This window comes from Mauremys reevesii, linkage group 2 (genome assembly GCF_016161935.1).
Source record: "Mauremys reevesii isolate NIE-2019 linkage group 2, ASM1616193v1, whole genome shotgun sequence".
NCBI classification, from domain to species: Eukaryota; Metazoa; Chordata; order Testudines; family Geoemydidae; genus Mauremys; species Mauremys reevesii.
Window position 1 is genome coordinate 244,653,765 of NC_052624.1, and position 24,424 is coordinate 244,678,188.

Here is a 24,424-nt window from a genome sequence, read left to right on the forward strand (position 1 = left end):
GTTTATAAAGGCACTGCAAAATATCCTATTATAAAAAGCATATTCTCTGTAATTAGGAACTTCTGTTGCAGAGTAAAATATTTTTGAGCAGTTAATATGAAAAGCTATCCCAGACAAACCACCAAAAAACTTCCCAATTTCTTTTCTGAGGAAAAGGGATGATTTTAACTACAATTCAGTGTAAATTGGGGAGAGGAAGATAAAAGAGAAAATACTATTTGTCTAGTTTATTTTTAAAGTTTTGCTTTTAAATACATTTAAGGTACCAAGAATTGAGGTTCAAAAGCAAAAAAAGCATAGCAGATCTGCAGCACAACGTTGTGAAAGAAAACAGACAAAATGAGTCAACAGAAGTTGGTCCAATAAAAAAAATTACCTCACCCACCTTGTTTCTCCTATATCCTGGGACCAACACAGCTACAACATTGCATGCTATTCGAAAACAGTAAATCCTACAAGCCAATCCACAATATAATTATGGCACCAAAAGGCTTTGCGGTATTGCAGACTAGTACATAGGCCTTGTAGGGACATGTGTTCAAATCCTGCCTTGGATCAAAATTACTTTGTCTCGCTCTTTCTTGTCCATATCACAAAGCTAACCCTGCTTGAGAAGCTCCAGAATGAAAGATGAAGAGCTTCAGTTCAGTATATAAATAATTTGTCAGAGGCGTATGTGGGAATTTGCATGATGCATGCCCCAACCCTAGCTCAAGTTAATATTATTAGTCCCTTATTTTCAATAAGCACTAAACTCAGTCAGGATTTTGTATAAAGGTATACATCTGGCTTCAAGTTACAATTTGCCACCATCAGTTTTGCAGCCAGAGCTGTGGAGCAGCTAAAAAACAATACATGAAACGTGATAAATGAATTCATGATTTGACACCTGGGCTGCTCCCATCACAAGGAGTTCATGGATAGTAGTATCTGAGCTGAGAGGTGAAAACATTATTTAATACTGAACTCCATGAAAATAAACAAACTTACTTCCACTGGGAGATATATTACGAGTTTCAGCAGTATTCTCCATTTAAATAAAAACAATCTTTCTCAAAGCACTATATCCTTAAAGCACGTTAAATTTTTGAAGTTTTGTTTTCAGCAGCAAAATAGTTGTTTAAGACGATTTAAAGTCTAATTTTGAGTGGCTTTGTTTCTACTGAGCAGGCTCACGTTAATAAATCTAATTGCTAAGAGAATGTACTATTTGGTAAGGAACAAGGATATAGGGGAACAATGGCCATTTCCCAGAAATGCAGAGTAACTCCCAGCAGAACGATGAGTTGCACAAGCGAGCTTTGTTCCTCGTCTTCCCTGTGTTCATGTTTAAAATACTGACCTGGGGCGGTGTTTTATCTCTGAGGGCTCCACGTAGGCACAAACCACGTCCTCCTAGGAGGGTAAATTGTACTGATTCAAGATAAACGCGATCATGCCAACCCCAGCGTCTGCCAAGGAGCGTCTTTTGGGAACAATCCCCCACCCCCTGCCCCGCAGGGCCTAGCACGTTTTGGGGAGGTGAAGTGACTCTGCCAACGAGCCCCTTTGAGGAGCGCCAGCTAATTCTCTGTAAGCATCAGCCACTGCTGCACCCCCAAAGGCCCCAGTCGCCACAGCCCGACCGGGAGGAGCCGCGAGCAGCGGGGACACCTGCTGCCTCCAGGGCTGAGCCGCCCCGGACCCCTGCCGGGGGGGGGTTACGGTGAGGGCGGGGTGCGAGTGTACAAAGACTGGCCGGGTGAAGGCCACGGGGTCAGGGTGACGCAAGTGGAGCGGGTGGCGCGCTGCACCCGCCAGGCAGCCTGGACCCGAGCCGTTCCGAGCACTCCACGCACCGCCCCCTGACTGGCACCATTTCCCCCAGGGCCTTCCCCGCCCGCAACCAAAATGGCCTCCCCGAGCAGGGAGCGGGGGAACGTCACTTCGCCTAGATTGGCAGCGCACCTGGACCAATCGCGGAGATGAGAGGTTCTGCTCGACCAATGAAGAGAAGGCACAAGTGGAAGAGGGCGGGCCGCCAATGGCGCTAGCCACGCTCGTGCGATGATCCGCTAACGGCGGCGGGACTCGCTGGGTCGAGTCCACCAGGTGAGGTAACGGCCGTGGGTGGGGGAAGCGCAGTGACAACGGCTGCGGCTGGGCCGGCGCGCTCCCTCACCCGCCCCAACAACGTCAGCAGCGGCTCGATACCTCCTGGGCTGACTGGGCGAGCTCCGCCTCCTCCTGCCGCCGCTGGGCGGGCTCTTCGGGCCAGGGCCTCCCACTGCAGCGACGGGTGAGCCCAGCCGCTCCGCGCACAGCCCGGGACAGCCCCACCGCCGCCACGGCCCAGCCGCAGAGCTCGGTGGGAGGTGCGGGCTCCTGTCTCCCCTTGGGGAACCCAGCTCCCATCCGGCCTGTTGGGCGCTCAGCGAGGAGGCTCTCGGGGCTCCCCACCAAGGGGCCAGTAGCTGCGCTCTCACGCTTCGCGGGTGCCTGTTCCGAGCCCCGTGGAACATGTGGCCTCTTCGTGACTTAGGTGGGCCAGTGCTTTGTACTTTACTCTAGTTGTAAGGTACCTTGCAGCTAGCTGGCTAAGCTGTGCTCGCCTGCCTGCTTACGAGGGATCGTCCCTATTTTTTAAACTGTTCTTGGTGTCCAGTGTAGTTCAAAGTCATCCCTGTTTTTCTTTGCTAACATCCTTATTTGTAGCTTTCTGGTGGTGGCAGGTATGTATCTGTTGTGTTTATTATATAAAGTGGATAGAACTAGAAATACAACCTCCTCCATTTCCCCCCCATACAGATCAACATGATCAAAAAGCCTATTTCACTGGCATGTTAGTTGAGCTCCTGGCAACACAAATTAGGAATTTGTCACAGTTACGCCTGTTACTTTTTTTATTGGTATAGTGCCGATAGTGCTAGGTCTTTTTCAAACATGTATTTGTTTTGTTTTGACATAAAACAATAAAGAGCACCCACACTCAGGCTCTGAGCACCCCACCAGTTATTTAAAAATCACAAAAACAAATACACAGTTCAGTGAACTCATAATCCAGTGCTACCTCTCCCGTACATCAACCAATACTTCAGTCTCCTCCACACAGAAAATCAAGGTTTTAAAACCCGAGAGATTCTAAGACCTGAAGGAACCACTGTGATTATCTTGTCTGCCCTCCTGTATTTCACAAACCATAGAATTTCCCCCCCTATAAATCCTGCAGCAAGTTCAGTAACTTGTGGTTGAATTAGAGTGTATCTTTTTTAGAAGGACATTCAATCTTCATTTTAAGTTATGTTGATTTATTTACCTCTGTGGAGACCACTGTATGCCTTTGCTGTTTACAATTCCCATGCCAACAATAACTGGCTTCTTTGAACATAGGTAGTTCACTTAATATGCTGTTAAGTTTCTTTTACATTTTATATATTCAATGTATCTTAATTACATCTTATTCTAGGAAAAGTCTATGTACTGTACAGGAGGTAAGACTAGATGATCACAATGGTTCCCTTCTGACCTTAGACTCTATGAATCTGCTGCTGGCACTATGAATAAATTTCATATCTTATGTATATTTAAAATTTCCATTACAATATTTCATTAACTTGTTTTCCATTTAATATCCTTAATTGATAAAGGACCATGAGTACATTTAAACTAAAAATATTTGAGATTCAGTTAAACCCAGAGAATGTTTGTGCAATTTCACATCCAAATACAGTATGTATGTACAGTACATGGGATCATATTCACATATACTGTATGTTTACTTGGTTTTGTAAGCACTGAAACACATAGTAGAAAATAAGCACATGTGGGTATAAACAGTGCTGAACACAATTTGTCCTTGTCTGAACGTGCAGCTAAATTGAGTTCAGCACTGATTCAGCTGCACCAATCACTAGTGAGACATTTTCCCCCAATGTAAACAAACTTTGTGTGTTCCCAGCAGCTTCAAAATAAAGATTTGCTTTTAACTTACCACACCTGTGTCATATCTCCACTGGAAGGGACTTACATTATCCATTGACAGTTTTTTCACTATCTTCAACTTCTCTTTCCTTATACAGGCCCAAGACCTTCCAAGGAAACATTTATTTCTGTTGTCGAGGTTTGTTCTCCTGTGAAACAGGCATCTATAATAGTAAAAAGTTCAGAAGTTTAAGATTTTCAGATGAGAAGAGTAGCATTGGGTTGCTTCCTGTATTTTGTGGAATGCCAAGCAGGCTGGTGGGATTCTATGTGTCCAGGGGAAACTGAAGTGGTTCAAATTCTGTCTCTTAACACTTAACAGACACCATTTCTGAAAACATATCCCACACTGATACCATATCAATACTGTATTAGTTTATAAAAGGGCAAGAAGTATTGTTATTGAGTTTCACACCATACATCAGTTTGAGGCCATACCCATTAAGTATGTGAATGTACCAGAAATAGCTTTTAAATTTGCAGATTTGTTACTGAAGAAATCCATAATTTGTACTTCATCTCAGTAAATTGTCATAGGTGAAATCTGTTTTAAAACACACATCTACAGTCCTGATTAGGAATAAGATAAAGTACCTGTAGGTTGATACTCAAATTAAAAATACATGTTATCCTAACTCCCTAACAGTATAATTATCATCACTATTTAAATCCTTGTGCTTTTTTACTTTGTTTCTAAGGTGGGTCGGCAGTGGGGGAGTTTTTTAAGTTATGATGAAAAATTCTATATCGATAAGCCTAGAAACTGAAATCCTGTGTGAATGGAACATCTACAGTATAGACAATTACAAAACAAGTTTCTCTACACCACCCCAATCCACCAATGTTTCTCATTCCTGATCTGGAGGGTAAAGGTAATTCTGACAGCATGCCCTTTCATTTCCTATCCTTTGCTCAGAGTCCCAACAGGGTGTCAGTCGTGATAGATGATGGTTTTGTGATACGAACACCTGTCCATTGGGAGCCGTACAGGGACCAACTCATTTCACACAAGCCACTGAAGAGCCATCAGATGGTAATGACTTTCAGTCCCTATTGACCTGGGCCAATTTGAATCGGTGATCTAGGGGTGAAAGGCTCTATATTCCATTACCAGTTTTCTGAGCCATCAAGTCTACTCCATTCCACCCCCACTACTACTGTACTGATATACTTTATAGCATTTTTCTAAATGCTATCATCCATACAGATGTCTGCCGTCATTTGTTGATACAGCCAATCAATACTACATTAAATGTTACTTTTCAGTTTACCCTTAATTGTCTAAAGTACATGTGGTATTTTCATTATTTATATTACTCTGCCATTAAATTATGCATTCCAGATTAAAAGAATAAAAGGCTTGTTTACATTATTATTATTGCTCTGGCATCAACTTTTGGATTTCTGTGTAAAGAAATTAATCTCCTTTTGGAGGGGGGAAATGGGGAATGACAAGCACTAGCTCCTGCTGCCTCTGGGACATAATTATGCTCGCAAACACAAAAATGGAAAAATCATAAGCTCAACACAGTTGAGACTCTTGAAAGTTTCATCTCAGCATGAAGCTATGTTTTAATTATTATTTTTGTCTGCATTGTTCAGCTTGTCAGTGCACCAACTAGAATAAGTGCTTATCCTAGTTAATTCTTCATGAGGCTTATGTCACTGGAAGATGCTTTTAATTTATTTTCTCCCCTTCCCCCCCGCATTTAATCCAACACTGACAAAAAGGTTATCTATAAACATTAAACAAAGGGACTTACTGCTTTAAACTCCCATTGACTTCAATTGACTTTGGCTAGGGGGAAGAAGTATGCTGTGGATACATGTTTGGTAGAATTTACAAATTAAACTTTGTGTTCTAATGTATTAAGTTTTCTGTATGGTAAGGAAGTTTTGTTTTTACCCACTGAGTTTAGACTCTACTGCTAGTCAATTCTTAGAGTGCTGTATATATACCGGTAGTTACTGATTTTCCCCCTAAGATTTAATGAGGTCAAAATCTCTGGAGTATTATGTGATACTTTTCCTCCAATGCAATCTTTGGAATTCTAAGGCTCTTTCTACAAGAACTTATATAATTATTACACCTAAATGAGATGATGTATGACAGAGTTATATCTGCTGCACAGTAAACGCTTTGTTATCCAGAATGTTGGGGAAATAGGAGGTGCCAGTTAGTGAGAAATTCTGGTTACCTCAGAGTTATACTAGTTTGGGTATGGGTTGGGGTGCAGGTTCTGGGAGGTGCAGGAGGGGGAAGGGGTTTGGGGTACGGGAGGGGTTTCAGGGTGCCGGATGCAGGCAGCACTCGCCTCAAGCGGCTCCCCATAACCGGCGACATGTCACTGCTGCTCCTACGTGGAGGCATGGTCAGGTGGCTCTGCGTGCTGCCTTTGGGAGCTGCAGAGCCAGTGGGCAGGGCAGGGGCAGTGCACAGAGCCCTCATGGCCATTCCTCCACCTAGGAGTAGCAGGGACATGTCACCACTTCTGTGGAGCCACGCAGAGCCAGGTGGGGAGCCTACTGGCCTCACCAACTGGACTTTTAATGGATATCAGAAATGCTGGTTTCTAGAGCTTTCCGGTTGGTAAAATGCCAGATAACACAGCTTTTACTGTACTTAGATAATGCCTTAATGTATGACATTTGGAAAAACTGAAATTATTTTCCATATGGTAACTTGTGTTAATATTTCAGAAGCAATCAAGTATACGAAAAAAAAACTACATGAGTTGCATTTAATATGAGCTCGGTTTTATTTATTGTTTCAAAAACCTGGTAAGGTTCCTAAGTGGCAACATAAGTTACCTATTACAGCATTTAAAAAACCAATATTGAAATCCTATTTCCACTGAACTCAATGGAAGTTTTGCCACAGATTTCTTTGGGGTCAGGATTTCACCCCAGGTACTAAAAATCAAGAAAATAAATAGACCTGGATATCATGCCCACCCTTATCAAAAACTTTGGGTTTCTGTACATTCCATCAACATACTAACACATTTTCATCAAATATAAATAAATATTTAATCACAGCATAATCATAGCTCAGACCCATCGAGTATTATGTACTATTGTTAACTTTATTTCTGTATCAAAACATTTTCTTTTAATGGATGCTCTTAAAAGGAAAATATCAGTTCAATATATACACACACAGATAAAAATGTTAAAAGAATACTAGTAAGGTTGCAAAGTCAAGCACTGAAAAATTAGAAAATTCCAGATTTAACACTGCATGTGCAACCTTAAGTCAGCCCCCTTGTGTATATGCATTTTGATAGTCATTAATCACATGATCACATGCCATTTTTTCCACAGGACAACCTCCTCATTCAGTACACAGGATAGCTCATTAAATTAATATTCAATATTTTGTTTCATTTTCATTTTTTCAGTGTGTTGGCCCCATGCCTTATTTACTGCATACTGTTCAAACCCAGCTCTGAAAACAGATTAATATACTCATAATCTTTTCCATGGCACTCATCATTAGTCTCTGAATGCTCCACAAACATAAATGTATCGTAATAACCTGAGGCAAGGGATTGGGAGCTGAGGCATAGAATAAAGTCAAAAGTTTCCACTAATTTTGCATGCCCAATTTGAGATGCCTGGGACCTGATTTTTCAGAGTATTGAGCATTATGCAGCCCTTTTAGTTTAAAGTACAGCTCTCATTGACTGCAGTTGCAGCTGTCAGTACTCAGCACTTTTGCAAGTCAGATTCCAGGGTATCAAGCTGGACACTCAAAACTGAGGAACACAAAATTAGTGACCTATGAAAAGTTTGTTTTAATTAACTTGCCTAGTGTCACACAGGAACTCTGTGGCAGAGGCTGGAATAGAATCTAATTATCCAGGGCAACATTCAATTGCCTTAACCATGCGACTGTTCTTTCTCTTACTGCAGTCTCCTGCTTCATTCAATACCCACTGTCCAACTTCTGCAACAAATAAGGCTGGGGTCCTACAGACAGCAGCCCCCTTTACTACACAACCTGATTTATTCTGTACTGGTCCCTTTGTTTCAGGCTCAGAGGCAGAGCCCTGCATAGATACAAAATTTGTATCTGCATCCAATGTGCAAAAATGGTCAGCAAAGAGGTGGATTAAGATTTATTGGGGCCCAGGGCACAAAGAACTTTTGGGCCTCCCACATCTGCCTCACCATGAGGCCCTGCTCCTCCTCTCCCCCTCTGGCCAGACCAGAAGCCAGAGCTGGGCCGTGGTAAGAGCCGTGGCAGCCAGCCAGGGAGACAGATTGCTGGGGGGAGCCCAAGGGTTCTGGAGCTTTTGTAAAATGGGGGCAGGCCAAGGCCAAAGTGGCAGAGGAATACTTCCTCATCACCCTGGGCTCCACTGTCTCCCCCATCCGTATTGCCCAGAGCTCCTTTCCATGGCCATGCACCCCAGGCCCACTCTGTTCCTTGCCTCTTGACCACAACACCCACCCGTAAGGCTGGCTCTGTGTTCACCTTATTTCCAAACTCCATTGCCTTCATGGATTGGCATCAGGATACACATGCCAAAATTAAAACTCTCAGGCTCAGTGGAGTAAGATCTAAACAGCAGGCTACTAGCATTAAGATTGACACTACTGGCCAAGATTCATGCTCTCAGTATATTAGGATGCACCCAACAGGGCCATAATGACAGAATTCACATTAGAGAGAGAAGGTGGGTGATGTAATATCTTTTATTGGACCAGCTTCTGTTGGTGAGAGAGACAAGCTTTTGAGTTTACAGACCTGAAAAACAACTCTGCATAAGCTTGGAAGCTCGTCTCTCTCACCAACAGAAATTGGTCCAGTAAAAGATACTAGCTCACCCACCTTGTCTCTCTAATGTCCTGGGACCAATAGGACTGCATACAGAAAGAGAGGATTCAGAGTAACAGCCCAGAGTGACCATCAGACCAGGGCACTATTTTCAGAATTCATATTTCTAGCATAATGTCATTACACCAGGGCACGAGCAATAGCAGCACAATGAAATACATATAGCGGGAGTGAGTGCCAGAAATTCACAGTACAAGCACACAGGGATCCACCCAGCAGGATAGCTGTGGCAGAATGCCTGCTCACAGTATAGTGGGGATGCACTCAATCTCTGTGAGAGGGTTCAGCTAAATGCAAGGGCACTTGCAAACAGCTGTACTAACAGCAGGAGCTACACTACTGGCCTTGTAGGAGTTGCATGTCAGGACACTAACTCACAATCCCAGAGCAATGGGATCCAGGCACCAGGTCTTTAGTACCAGAATTTGTACTCCCAGAATAGTGGGATGGAATTATAGACATTAGAGGACAAAGAAAAAAAAACAAACCTCTGTGATCATCACATCTCAGTTTCTCGCCCAGCAAATGCAGGGCTGCTCCTTGCAGCATGTTTTATCCAGTCTCCTTTTAAAAATTCCAAGCCTGGGGGTTTCCAGCCCTTCCCCTGGGAGATTGTTCCACAGCTTAAAACAGAACTTGCACTGCCAGGAAGGTTTTCCCTGGTAGCTTTGCATTTCCCCCTCTTAATTTTGTCCTGTTACTCAGAGTACTGGTTTGTGCAGAGCAGAGTAATAGTCTCAGGAGTCTCCTTTCCAGCAGTGTGAGAGCCACACACCAGCCCCAGCCAAGGGGGAACCTCACCTCCATGATCCTGGGGAAAGGGGCTTGTTTCACCAGAAGGTGGAGGGAGAAGGATGTTTTACCGTGGGCTCTGGAGAGAGGATTTGCATGGGGAGAGGTGCAGACATGCTTGGCTCCGTGCAGGCAGTTTAAACTGTGAAAGGGAGGTGTCCTGGGAAGGGAGGAGGCCCAGGTGAGTGGGGGGCTCTAGGTGTGTCCCAAGGGGATAGGGGAATCCTGGATTGGGGACTGGCTATGTCCAGGAGATCCTGGTCTGTAGAGGATGTATCCTCTGGGGCAGGGGGATCCCAGACTGTAGAGAAGGTATTCCCCTGGGGTCGCGGGATACCAGGTTCTGGGGCAGGTGTCCTGAGGGATACCAGGGCTCTGTGCAACGGTGCACCATGTTGGGCGGGCACAGGGGGAGGCAGAGCAAAGGCAATTGGAGCCCCAGGATCAGGTTGCTGCGCTCTGGCCCCTGCACTCAGTACCACAGCTGCTGCAATCTGCAGCCAAAAGTTGCGAAGTCTCATCCCAGCTGCCACATGGAGAAGAGCCCGAAGGAGCTGCAGTCCCAACAGTGCCTGGAGCAGAGCAAGAAAGCAGGTGTCCAGGAGCAGCACCCGTTCCAGCAGTGCTGAGGAGCGAGCTGCCAAGTGGCCCCGGGCACTGTGGGCACCAGAGTCTGCTGGGAAAGGACTCAGATAAGCGGCAGATTTAAACGCTGGGGCAGCGAGAGCCAAGGTGGGCCCCTGGGGGCAGGTTTCCCCCCCCCCATAAGCATAGTTTGACTATGTTTGGTGGGGGACAGCATGTGTGTGCTGAAGACAGTTCCCCTGGCTCACTGGCTCTCTCCCCCCACCTGGAGTGGTACCTGGGCTGCCGGTGCTGTGGGGAGGACAACATAATGGGGGAGAGGAGCTGCTGCTGGCTACTCAGGCAAATTCAGATGCACAGTGCCTCTCCCCGCCCTTACCCCTTCCTCTCCCCACCCCATGCCTCTTCCCCCTTCCCCAACGTCCCTTCCCCTCTACCCTACCTCCTCTGCCCTACATTCCCTGATTCCCCTCACCCCACTCCCTTATCCCCTTCTCTACCCCTGCCATATTCCATCCCCCTTCCCCACTGCCTCTTCCCCACTCCCCTACTCCCACCCCTTCCTCTCACCCCCTGCCCTATCCCATCCCCGTTTCCCACTGCCTCTTCCCCCTACCCCACTTCCCTTCCCCCATTCTCTCTTCCCCCTCCCCACAAAGGCTGAACAGAGCAGCTCAGGGCTTGCAGAAATTGGGGGGAGTGGCACATGACCCCACATACACCCCCCACACCTCACCTCCAAACGACATCCATCCCCTCCCCATCTCCTGACACTGCAACCCCCTCTTCCTCTGAGCAGGCTTCCTCTGCCCGGAATGGGACTTATCTGCTGCCTGCAGAGCTGGGGCTGGGCGCTGCAGCCACACATGCAGCTGATGATGTGGCACACCCTGCTCTCACCCGCCCCTTTTAAGCCAGGTTTCTTTTGTTAAAAAGTAGGAGGGCACCTTCTACCCATTCTGCCACTCCAGAGCCCCTGGACTCTCTATCTACCCCAGGGGGAAGGGACACAGGCTGGGGGCTGCTCTTGGGCACCCTAGCCCCCGCCTAGGACAGGTGGAGGGGCCGGGTCTCTCCACGGAGACCCAAGCTCCCTGGGCGGCTTTGGCCTGGCTCTGGCTCTGGCTCTGGCTCCGGCTCCAGCTTCCGGCCTGGCCAAGGAGAAGAGGAGAAGAAGGAGATAGGGCCACAGTGTTCATGCTCCTGAGAGCCCCCAAATGGGCCCATGATTAATCCGCCACTGGGTCAGAAGAAATAAAGCAGGTATCTGAAGATTTGCAGGGCTCTACTCAGAGGGAGGCCACTCTGATTCACTGTATCAGGCAATAAACAGAAGCTAATTAGCAGTGTCTGGCCCAAGTCTGGGCTCAGACTTACTGGGCAGGTCAAAACAATAAGGAGTCTTTGGGCTCAAGCCTTCTGGCTAAGGCAGGCAGTAAATATAGTCTAGGCTCTGACTCCCTGAGTGGGGCAGCACAATAAGCAGTCTTTAGCCCGAGCCTTCTGGTTAAGGCAGACAGCAATCACTGTCAGTGGCTCTGGCCCTCTGAGCAGGGCAGAGCAACAAGCAATTAAACCATCTTTTGGCTAGCATACTGACTAAGGCAGACAGCAAACACAGTCTATGGGCTTGCAGCCTTCTGGCGGGGGGCAAGCCACAAACAAGGCCCAGGCCTTCTGGCCACCACCCAAGGGTTGGGGTTGGCAACAGTGGGAGTAGGAGGACCCGAGTCCACCCTACTTCAGCAGGTTCCAGCCCAGGGCCCTAACAGTGGTGGGGGACCGCACCGCTGGGTCAGCAGGGATCCTGCCAAAACATTCTGACTCAGAAGGCAACAGCACAACCTGACTAATGTCTGGTTCCCGTGGGCTACTTCCTACCCCAGTCCATTGGTGTGGCTCCATAGTCTGCATGTGCTCCATCTCCTCGGACACCAGTCCCAGCAGCTCCTCTCCACTTCCAGGGACAGCAGACCATATAGCTAGGGGTCTGGTCCGGAGTCCTGCAGCAGGGTAGAGACATCTGCCTCCTTTACTGGCTCTCGCCAAATTAATCTGAAGGGTCAGCCTTTTATATTTCCTGTCCCTCAACTTTGCTTGGGGGGCAGGGCTGGCTTGGTTTTGCTCACCAGGGAGTGTGTCGTGATCCCTCAGGCTCAGAGGGAGGCCACTCTACCTCACTAGAATCCCAAACCAGGTCATTCTGTGTACTTTGGGCAAAACAATATGATCACGTAATTACGGACTGAATCATAATTAGGTTCGGTAGAATTAATTTTTTTCTAATAATTTTGATGGGTAATATTGATGTTTATTTTTTAGCATTTTTTTATTTTTATCAATTTAAATTTACGCAGTTGCAGGAAATTATGGGGTGGGGTCAGACAACAATTATTTAATGACAGTAGATGCTGAGATTCAAAAATGTTAAAGCTTTAGAACTGTTAACAAAAATTGTCAACACCACATATCAAAATATACAAAGTAAATCAAACTCTAATCCTAATACATACCCACAAGGGGGGCAAATTAAAATTGCACAGGCAACCTTAATTCTGGCATTTCCTAACTTGGGTGTTCTTGACTTTGCAGCCTTAATAATGTTCTGTTAACATAGTTTGTTATATGTAATTGCCTAGATTTTTAAAATAGTAAACTACAAAGACAGAAATTCCATCATGTTGCAACATATTGACACCCACCTGGGTCATCTGCAGGGTTGGAAGAAGAGGTTACTGCGACACTCTCACAAGGTTATGAGGCATTTCTCCACTACTTAGGGTGACCAGACAGCAAATGTGAAAAATTGGGACCCAAGCCCTAGGTCAGGCGGGGCAGCCTATATAGAATCCAGGAGCTCAGATCCCACTAGCAGGGCTGGAAGGGATCTCAGGAGGTCATCTGTAAAGCCCAAGCCCTAGCTCAGGGCGGGCAACAATCCAGTTCCAACTAAGACCCTCAGGCAGGGCTGAGCACACAAAGTCACTGACCTTAAAAACCTCAGTCAGGAAGGGCAGCAACACACCAGTTCTAGCTCAGACCCTCAGGCAGGGCTGAGCACACAAAGTCACTAGTTTAAGCCCAAGCCCTAATATCAGGCGGGGCAGCAACCTAAACAGTTCTAGCTCAGCTCCTCACAGCAACTTGAGACCATTACTCCTTCTTCTGTCATCTGCTACCACTGAGAACAGTCTAGATCATCCTCAGGGAACCTCCTTGTCTCAGGAGCTGAGCAGCAATAATAGTCAAATCCCCCTCATTCTTCTCTTCTGCAATACTAAATAGTTCAAGGCTCAGGTCCTTATAGCAGGAGCTGAGTATCCTCAGTTCAGGGCTCAGGTCCTTCCAGCCCCTGATAATCATTTTTCAGTAATCCCTCTGCTGGACTCTTTCACAATTTTCCACATCTTTCTTGTAACAGGAACTGAGCTGTGGCAGCAGTTCAAGAAGCCCAGGTAAGTGCAGGCTTCTCTGCCTGAACGCTAGAGGAGGAAGATCACCCATCTATCTGCTGGCAGGGGACATGCCCACCCACTCCTACTTATACAGCCCAACAGCGGCGTGGATCCGCTGCAGTCAGTGGCAACAAGGCCGCACACTGTTGACTCATATCCAGCTTCTATTCCACTGTAACCCCTTTTCTGCAGGTCCTTTTCTGCAGAACTGCTGCCTAGCCTCTCGGGTACCTAGTCTGTAGCAGTGCAGCGGAGTCTTCCATCTGCACTTGTCCTCGGTGCGCTGAACCTCATCAGATTTCTTTGGTCCAATCCTCTAATTTGTCTAGGTCCCTGTATATCCTATCCCTACCCTCCAACGTATCTACCACTCCTCCCAGTTTAGTGTCATTTGCAAACTTGCTGAGGGTGCAATCCATGCCATTCTCCAGATCATTAATGAAGACATTGAACAAAACCAGTCCCAGGAGCCTGAACAGGGCGTCCGCTTGATACCAGCTGGGCTCCAACTAGACATGGAGCCATTGATCACTACCCATTGAGCCAGACAATCTACCTTATAGTCCATTCAGCTCCAGCCCACTGACTTGGCTGTTCTGGTTCCTCTCTCAATACTGTGGGAGACTGACCACTATCAACATAGTTTGTTATATGTAATTGCCTAGATTTTTAAAATAGTAAACTACAAAGACAGAAATTCCATCATGTTGCAACATATTGACACCCACCTGGGTCATCTGCAGGGTTGGAAGAAGAGGTTACTGCGACACTCTCACAAGGTTATGAGGCATTTCACCACTACTTAGGGTGACCAGACAGCAAATGTGAAAAATTGGGACAGGGAGTGGGGGGTAATAGGAGCCTATATAGAATCATAGAATAGCAGGGTTGGAAGGGATCTCAGGAGGTCATCTAGTCCAACCCCCTGCTCAAAGCAGACCAATCCCCAACTAAACCATCCCAGCCAGGGCTTTGTCAAGCCTGACCTTAAAAAGATAATGGCCAATGGCTCTGCAATCACATCCCTTGTTGCTCACACTTCTAAACTTAATCCAGAGACTCTCAGGTTTTCCTAATATCCAACCTAAACCTCCCCCACTGCAACTTGAGACCATTACTCCTTCTGTCATCTGCTACCACTGAGAACAGTCTAGATCATCCTCTTTGGAACCTCCTTTCAGGTAGTTGAAAGCAGCTATCAAATCCCCCCTCATTCTTCTCTTCTGCAGACTAAATAATCCCAGTTCCCTCAGCCTCTCCTCATAAGTCATGTGTTCCAGCCCCATAATCATTTTTGTTGCCCTCTGCTGGACTCTTTCCAATTTTTCCACATCTTTCTTGTAGTGTGGGGCCCAAAACTGGACACGGTACTCCAGATGAGGCCTCACCAATGCCGAATAGAGGGGAAAGATCACGTCCCTCTATCTGCTGGCAATGTTCCTACTTATACAGCCCAAAATGCTGTTAGCCTTCTTGGCAACAAGGGCACACTGTTGACTCATATCCAGCTTCTATTCCACTGTAACCCCTTTTCTGCAGGTCCTTTTCTGCAGAACTGCTGCCTAGCCTCTCGGTCCCTAGTCTGTAGCAGTGCATGGGATTCTTCCATCTGCACTTGTCCTTGTTTGAACCTCATCAGATTTCTTTTGGTCCAATCCTCTAATTTGTCTAGGTCCCTGTATATCCTATCCCTACCCTCCAACGTATCTACCACTCCTCCCAGTTTAGTGTCATTTGCAAACTTGCTGAGGGTGCAATCCATGCCATTCTCCAGATCATTAATGAAGACATTGAACAAAACCAGTCCCAGGACCGACCCTTGGGGCACTCCGCTTGATACCAGCTGCCAACTAGACATGGAGCCATTGATCACTACCCATTGAGCCAGACAATCTACCTTATAGTCCATTCATCCAGCCCACACTTCTTTAACTTGCTGGCAATACTGTGGGAGACTGTATCAAAAGCTTTGCTAAAGTCAAGGAATAACACATTCACTGCTTTCCCCTCATCCACAGAGCCAGTTATCTCATCATAGAAGGCAATTAGGTTAGTCAGGCATGAGTTGCCCTTGGTAAATCCATGCTGACTGTTCCTGAACACTTTCCTCTCCTCAAAGTGCTTCAAAATTGATTCCTTGAGCACCTGCTCCACGATTTTTCCAGGGACTGAGGTGAGGCTGACTGGCCTGTAGTTCCACGGATCCTCCTTCTTCCCTTTTTTAAAGATGGGCACAACATTAGCCTTTTTCCGGTCATCCAGGACCTCCCCCAATCGCCATGAGTTTTAAAAGATAATGGCCAATGGCTCTGCAATCACATCCCTTGTTGCTCACACTTCTAAACTTAATCCAGAGACTCTCAGGTTTTTCTGCAGTTTCATACCGGAGCTCTGAGCAGTCATACTGCTCTCTTACATACAGTGCAACTCCCCCACCCTTTTCTGCCCTGCCTGTCCTTCCTGAACAGTTTATATCCATCCATGACAGTACTCCAGTCATGTGAGTTATCCCACCAAGTCTCTGTTATTCCAATCACATCATAATTCCTTGACTGTGCCAGGACTTCCAGTTCTCACTGCTTGTTTCCCAGACTTCTTGCATTTGTGTATAGGCACTTAAGATAACTAGCTGATTGTCCTGCTTTCTCAGTATGAGGCAGGAGTCCTCCCCTCTTGCGCTTTCCTGCTCGTGCCTCCTCCTGGTATCCCACTTCCCCACGGCTTTGCTCTCCTTCCCCCAGTGAATCTAGTTTAAAGCCCTCCTCACTAGGTTAGCCAGCCTGCTTGCGAAGATGCTTTTCCCTCTCTTCGTTAGCTGGAGCCTGTCTCTGTCTAGCAATCCTTCTTCTCAGAACACCATCTCATAGTCAAAGAATCTGAAGCCTTCTCCCCAACACCACCTGTGTAGCCATTTGTTGACTTCCACGATTCGATGGTCTCTACCTGGGCCTTTTCCTTCCACAGGGGGGATGGACGAGAATACCACTTACACCTCAAAAACCTTTATCCTTCTTCCCAGAGAAAAAGATCCAAAAATCGGGACTGTCCGTATAAAATCGGGACATCTGATCACCCTACCATTACTTTGTTCAAAGCTTCAGTTTGTAGAGAAGTTACTCCAGAGGTGAGAAGCAGGACTGAAGACAAAATGGAGAAGATACAGCTGCCTTTTTCTATCTTTTGCCATGTGGCTTGTACATCCTCTGTCCCAAACACAAGCTCACAGCACATGTGCTTGGAAAAGCACTTAGAGTCCCCTCTCCACAGGCATCTCCCTACATGTCCCACTGACTCATAGCTGTAGCCCCTGGTGTCTCTCAATGGGTTCATTGTACAGCTGATTGCTCTTGGTGGGCCATTAAGCAGGCTGGATAGTGCTGATGCCAATCTGTCTGGGGTGTCACCCAGACACACAGCACAAGTTTGAGATATCAACATATCACACATATTTATAACTCACAATACAAAGACGATATATACATACAAACAAGATCATCATACTTAGAAAATCATAACTTTTCTCCTGATATCTTACATGGCATATCTTGTAAGATCCATTGCAATTTTGTAATATTGGTATCAATAATATTAGAAATGGTCTCCTATATTCCATACAGTATCATAGACAGTCCATAGACAGCTTCCCCGCAGCTCCCATTAGCTGGGATTGGCGAACTGCAGCCGCTGGGAGCTGCAGGTGGCCATGCTTGTGGACGGTCAGTGTAAACACTGTCTCGCGGCCCGCCAGTGGATTACCCTGACAGGCTGCATGTGGACCGCGGGCCGCAGGTTGCCCACCACTGATATAAACTGTCCTGAATCAAACACCAGAGATGAAATCTGCTGTGTTGGGTTATGAAGGTGCAAGCTGCCATATGATTTAAAAGCTGGAGACAATTTCATCCTGAGGTTTGAGGACTTATATGAATCCTTACAATAAATGTTTTCATGTTCGAGAACCTGTCCACAAGCAGGTAAGCCCTGGCTGTGACAGCATCTAGAGAGAATCCTATAAAATCTATCCATTGAACCGGGGGTCACAACAGACTTTGAGATTGTATTGGAGGCCTCAACAGTGGCACAGAGACTTTGTTGTTTGTACTGCCGATAGGACTTCTTGGTAAGATGACCCCTGAGTAGCCAATCATCAAAATAAGGGAAGATGATTATCGCTGGTCGACATAGGTGGGTGGCTATGAGTGCCATGATCTCTGAGAACACTGTTGGGGCAGAGGAGAGGCTCAAAGGGAATGCACAGTACTAGAAATGATCATGGTCAACTGTAAAACAAAGAAGTGTCTTGTGAGAGGTGAATCATAACATGAAAATATATATCCTGAAGACTGAGAGTTTACAAACCAGTCCCCAAAATTTAGGGAGGAAATTATAGCTGCAAGGGTCACCATCCTGAATTTCTGCTGTTTCACGTAATTGTTTAGATGTCTGAGATTTATATTGGTCTCCATTCCCCATTCTTTTTTAGGGCTTAAAAAGTACTTGGAATTGAACCCCTTTCTTCTGTGCTGGACTAAATCTTATTCTATGGCCCCTCAAGTGTAGAAGAGATTCACCTTCCTGTCTCAGCAATTGATCGTGAGATGGGTCCCTGAAAAAGGATGGGGAAGGGGAAATTAAGTGGATTGAATAACCAGATGTTATGGCCTCCAAAGCCCATTTGTCAAACATTATTTTCCCTCATGCAGGCTGAAATTGGGAGAGCCAGTATCCAAAGTGGTAAAGGAGGATGGGATAGTGCAGCTGTAGATTCTTGTGCAATGGTTGGTCCAGATTCTTGACTAAGCCATCAAAACTGATGTTTGAATTAAATGGATGGCTGGGATGAGGTAGCTGTTTTAGCTGTCAAGTATCAGAGGGGTAGCCGTGTTAGTCTGGATCTGTAAAAGCAGCAAAGAATCCTGTGGCACCTTATAGACTAATATGCATCCGACTAAGTGAGTATTCACCCACGAAAGCTCATGCTCCAAAACGTCTGTTAGTCTATAAGGTGCCACAGGATTCTTTGCTGCTTTTACTGTTTTAGCTGGTGGTTTATTTTTTGAGTACTTCGGGCTCTTGGAAGGAGACTCAGAGGATCTTCTTAAACTATAGAAATGAATGGGGTGAGATCTCTAAGCTACATTGTTTTTTATTTGCAGGTATATAAAACCCGAGAGATCTAACTGTGGCCCTTGAATCTTTTAAAGTATGAAGTAAGTCATTGGTAGACTAGCCAAACAACTTGAGACATCAAAAAGGAGGTCTTCAACAGTACTCTGCACCTCCGTGGTGAAGCTGGACAACTGAAACCAAGATGGTCATCACATCACAATTGCAGTGGAAATGGATCAGGCTGCAGTACTGGCCAATCTAAGGAGACCTATAATTATGTTTTTGCTAAGAATTGTCCTTCCTTTATGATGGCCTTAAATTGCTTGCGGTGCTCCTCTGGCAAATGCTCAATAAAGATGTTGACTTCATTATAAATCAGATAGCCATATTTTGACATGAGCACTTGATGGTTAGCTATTCTGAATTGCAATGCTGCAGAAGAGTAATACTTATGACTGAAGAGGCTGAGTCACTTCTGGTCTTTGTTGTAAGGGGTAGCCATTGCATTCTGCTGTCTACTGCCTTCATTAACTGCACAACCCAGGGAATTTGGTGTTGGATGTGAAAATAAAAATTCTGAGTTCTTGGCTGGAACGCAGTTTTGTTGGCACATTGACAGGAAGGAGGTGCTGTAGCTGGAGTCTGCCAGATGGTCTTAGCAGGCTTAATGTGTTTATTTTATGTCAGCAGTGTAAGGTTTTTATATATTTCATATATATGATGAATGGGTGTGATGGATAGTCTGCCCTTTTCAGGCAGTATTGCTTACTGTTCAATCCTTCCCATTACCTGGCATGGCCCTTTTAAGAGTTTGGAGTGGTCTGATACACAAAGCCTGAGGAGATATGGGGAGAGAGGAAAGGGGTGTGTGACATGCCCAGGGTACAATCTGGACCGATTAACAGCTGGGATGCTTTTTACACTGCTTTGCTGTGAGACCTACCTCTCCCGTCTGCTCACACACAGCCTCCAGCATGTAAGTTACTCCGAGCTATAATGTGGGAGTATTGCAGCCAGCCACTTTTGGATTACACTGCACAGTGACACCAGCACACTCCAGTCCCAGACTTTCCCCAGAAATACCTCTTGTACTGCCCAGCTCTCTCCTGGACAATACAAGGTCATATAAAGTCCATCATTTTATTAATATAAAATGATATATGCACATACTTATCCCAAAAGGAGTTTCTCAAACACTTCAGTTGAAACACACTAGTTTAGATAAAACAATAAAACAAGTTTATTAACTACAAAGAGATTGATGTTAAATGAATGCAAATAATGAGACATATAAATCAGAATTGGTTACAAGAAAAATAAAAGTAAAATGCAACGAATTCTGAAATTAACCAACTAGCGTGAATTCAAAGGAAGGTCTCTCTCACCACGTTTCAGCCGTCTCTAGTGGCTGAACTTCTTTCAAGCAGGATCCCTCCCTCAGTCCAATGCTGCTTCCTTTGTTCTTCAGGTGTCATGAATGCCATGGGCAGACAGAAAGGGAAGAATGATTTGGAGTATCAGCCCTTCCTTCTTAAAGTCCTTTGCCTTCTTCAAGATGCATCTCCGGCTGAGGTTCTGGAGACAAAAAGTCTGTGTGTCTAGGAACCCCATGCTGTTTCTTTTTAAGATGTAGATTTTTCACCTGTCTCTTTTCCTGCCAATTAACAGCCATTTAGCAAGTAAAGGCCCAATTAACCTTATTTACACCTGGCTGAGGTGTCATCTTGCCTTTTGTTTCTGAGGAACTGGTTTGGCCACTCCCCAGACTTGGAAAAATCTTAGTAACACCATACAGTGGAGTCTCATAACTTTACATACAATGTTGCCACACATATTTTACTGGGACAATAATGACCAGCAAATGATGAGTTTTCCAATGATACCTCACAAGGCACACTTCGTACAAAGATGATTACAATAATGTGAAAAGGGTGAATACAGGAGTACAGACCAGGAAGAAGTAGCATTTAGAAGGAATCGTGTTACTGTATCTTTAAGGGCCTGTGGGACCTGGAGCCTTGCAGAGAGAGTGGGTCAAGGCTTTCTTCTCACTCAGTCAATAAGGAATGAGCTGAGAGAAGGGGGCCTCCTCCTCCACAGCAGGCAGATGCCTTCAGACACCGAAGGGAGTAAGAAGGCTCCTGCGGTGCCCTGAATTAACAGAGAGCAGACACCAGCAGCAGAAAGCTGCCACACCTTCTGACCCTGCGAATGTAGTGGGATCAGCTTTGGGGGATAAATTGCAACCAGGAGAAGAGCTGGGGCTCCTGCCGTAAGGAAAAGATACAAACTGAGAGAGAACCCTGAGGGGAACAGAGTCTAGAAGGAAGACTTCAGGGGAACCCTGAAAGCCAGTTTATTTGGGATTTTTTGTTGTGGTTTTTGTAATAAACGAGCTCTAAGAAGGGTGTTATTGAATCAAAGTCAAGAGTGCCTGAAGTGGAATTAGTGGCTTCCTGAGAAGGGAAACTGATGCAAGGAGTACATGCAGCTCCATACTAACTCGTCTGAGGGTGCAACAGGGCCAGCACACCCCACAACAGTGGATCACAAGGTTATTAAATGAATACACTGAGTGGTGCTGGCCAAACTGATATTGACTGCTGCAGCTTGTTGCCTCTTTCAACAAGACATATTATAGTTATACCATAGACAATGAAGCTAGAGACACACACCTGTAGCACACAGCTTTTCTTTCATAGATACATGGTGTTTAAGGCCAGAAGGAACCATTAGATCATCTCTGACTTTCTGCATATCACAAGCCATTAAACTTCACTCAGTTACCCCTGTATTGAGCCCAATAACTTGTATTTGACTAAAGCATATTTCCCAGAAAGGCATCTCATGTTGATTGGAAGAGAGCAAGAGATGGAGAATGCCACTTCCCTTAGTTTGTTCCAATGGTTAATCACCCCCCACTATTGAAATATTGTGCCTAATTTCAAACTTCAATTTGTCTGGCTTCAGCTACCAGTCATTGGTTCATGTTATGCCTTTCTCTGCTAGATTAAAGAGGCCTTTATTACATGGTATTTGGGGCCCGTGAAGGTAGTAGTACACTGTGCTCAAGTCACCTCTCACTCCTTTTTTTTGTAAATTAAACAGATTGAGCTTTTGAAATCTCTCACTGGAAATTTTCAGCCCTTGAATAATTGGTGTAGCTCTTTTCTGCACCTTCTCCAGCTCTTCAACAACCTTTTTAAATGTGGACAATAGAACTGCATGCGATATTCCAGTATTGAGTTCACCAATGCCATATACAGAAGTAAAAGCACATCCCACTCGTTACTCTCTTTATACTAGGGATGTAAATATCATTTTAAACATTAACCGTTTAAACAATTAAAGTTATATTGTTTAACTGGTTAACCAATTAAAGATAGAGGGGCTGGGGCTGCTCCAGCTGGCACGGCTGGCGATGGGGCTGCTATAGCCGGCCCAGGGCTGAGGTCGCTCTGGCCAGCCTGGGGCTGGGGTCAGCCGGCTAGCACGCCTGGAGCTGCTCTGGCCAGCTCAGGGCTGGGGGTTAACAGTTAGGGTACTTTAACAGTAATACTAATGCTTATTTGTTAACTGTTACCTGTTGAACAGTTTAATATTTTACATCCCTAGTTTATACATCCAAGGATCATATTAGCCTTTTTTGCCACAGCATCCCACTGAGAGCTCAAGTTGAGTTGCTTGTCCACTATGACCCCTAAGTCTTTTTCAGAGCCACTGCTTTCCAGGATACAGTGCCTCGTACTGTCGGTGTAGCTTGTATTCCTTGTACCTAGACGTACAAACTTGTATTTGACTATATTAAAAACACATCTTGTTTGAATGGGCAGAGCTTATCAAGTGATCCAGATCGCTCCTCTGATTGCCCTGTCTTCATTATTTACCTTTCTGTCAATCTTTGTATCTTCCACAAAGTCTGTCAGAAGTGAGCCTATATTTACTTCCAAATCATCGATGGAAAATGATGAATAGTGATAGGCCTACTAGCGATCTCTATAGAATCCCATTAGAACCACCCTCATTTGATGATTATTCCCCTCCAGTGATTACTTTTTGAGATCTATCAGTTAGCCAGTTCTGAATCTATTTATCATGCACTCTTTGTATTGTATAGTGCTATTTTTTAAATCAGAACGTTGTACAGTATTACATGAAATGCTTTCAATCCAAGTGTTAGTAAAAATGCTAAAAAATAATATCAGATGCTAAATTCGAAAGCAGGTCTTTTGGTTTGATAGCCATTGTCTAATTCACCAGGGCACAGTATTTCCTAGCCATGTCACTGAGCCTCTGTGAGCTTTAGTTACCTCATCTGAAAAATATACGTAAATGTTTTCAGGATCAGGACCCATGGCACCAGATGCCTAATCCCAGATCTAACCAGTAGACAACACTCTCATTCTCATTTTATAGAATCTAAATCAGTGGTTCTCAAACTTTTCTACTGGTGACCCCTTTCACATAGCAAGCCTCTGTGCGTGACCCCCCTTTTAAATTAAAAAGCACTTCTTTACATATTTAACACCATTGTCAAGTCGGGCCTTAAAAACCTCTAAGGATGGAGATTCCACCACCTCCCTAGGTAATCCATTCTAGTGCTTCACCAACCTCCGAGTGAAATACTGTTTCCTAATATCCAACCTCGACCTCCTCCACTGCAACTTGAGAGCATTGCTCCTTGTTCTGTCATCTGCCACCACTGAGAACAGCCTAGTTCCATCCTCTTGGAACCCCCCTTCAAATAATTGAAGGCTGCTATCAAATCCATAACGCATCTTCATGATACTACACTTTAATGGCTGCATGGATTTAATTTTTGAATAATATGAAAAAGAAACCTGTGTCAAAATGCTCTGAATAGCTGATAATTTTATCCTGAAGGGCTATTCTCAAGGTGAGTAGGCACAGACACTGACGCATCTTCTCATTCTTGTCTTTTGCAAAGTCCAGTAATTCAATAAAGGCCAAATTGAGAAGATTTCATCTTTATTCAGGTAAAACTTCCATTGAAATGAAGGACATCAAGCTTTGGCCACAAATGTTTTAATGATCTATTTAAAAAGAGTATTATTTGTATTTCACTTGCTTCTGGGAGCCCCCCTGTGCTAGGCACCCTACAAAAACAGAATAGAAAAATGTTCCAGGCTTGAATGGCTCTAAAAGAGTGTCACACAACCCAACACTGGTGAACAACCCTACAACAACAAACCAGTGGATACATGCTATGGGAGAGGAGAGGAAGGTGTAATTAGCTCCCAATAAAATAGAAAAAATAATATTATGTTAAGGATTAAAAGTAAAGAATGTCTTGGAATAATACACTAATGAAAATTTAGTTTGCAGCATCTAATGTAAAGACAGTAACCTTGCCAGAAAAATTATTGTTTCTGAAGCATTTTCTGCTCAAACCCAGACTGCATTTATATATAAAAATTGGTCTCACAAAACATTAGGATTTAGGATTAACTTTCTACTGGGAAATCTATTTCAAGTTAATTGAATTCTGTTACGACAAAGAGGAAATGCATGCAAATAATTAATTAGAAACAAATTCAGGATAGAAAATTAATACTTGATACTCAGTAACAAAGCACAAAGTAATATATGTAAAGCAGCATTATTCTGAGTCATGAATTTTTGTTAAAGAATTCTTTTCATTCCAATGAGAAAAATCACT

At 44.9% G+C, this 24,424-nt stretch overlaps 1 protein-coding gene and 1 long non-coding RNA gene across 10 annotated transcripts in view; one reads left to right on the forward strand and one right to left on the reverse strand.

Moving 5' to 3' along the window:
- Positions 1–2,085, reverse strand: part of TRIQK (triple QxxK/R motif containing) — a 97,365-nt gene extending 95,280 nt beyond the window's left edge. For 2 of the 8 annotated variants that reach the window (XM_039526568.1, XM_039526571.1), the window contains exons 1-2: positions 1,948–2,085; positions 1,343–1,395 (exon numbers count right to left, since the gene is read on the reverse strand). The gene's annotated coding sequence lies outside the window, so the exon portion shown is untranslated. The other 6 variants (XM_039526567.1, XM_039526569.1, XM_039526570.1 and 3 more) reach the window with 5 other exon arrangements.
- Positions 2,086–2,141: 56 nt separating this feature from the next.
- LOC120398855 lies at positions 2,142–19,119 on the forward strand. 2 transcript variants are annotated; one of them, XR_005594749.1, is made up of 2 exons: positions 2,142–2,278; positions 18,792–19,119. It is a non-coding gene; the product is annotated as an uncharacterized LOC120398855 (long non-coding RNA). The 2 variants fall into 2 exon arrangements; XR_005594750.1 differs by lacking the exon at positions 18,792–19,119 and adding an exon at positions 4,877–5,230.
- The last annotated feature ends 5,305 nt before the right edge of the window (positions 19,120–24,424 follow it).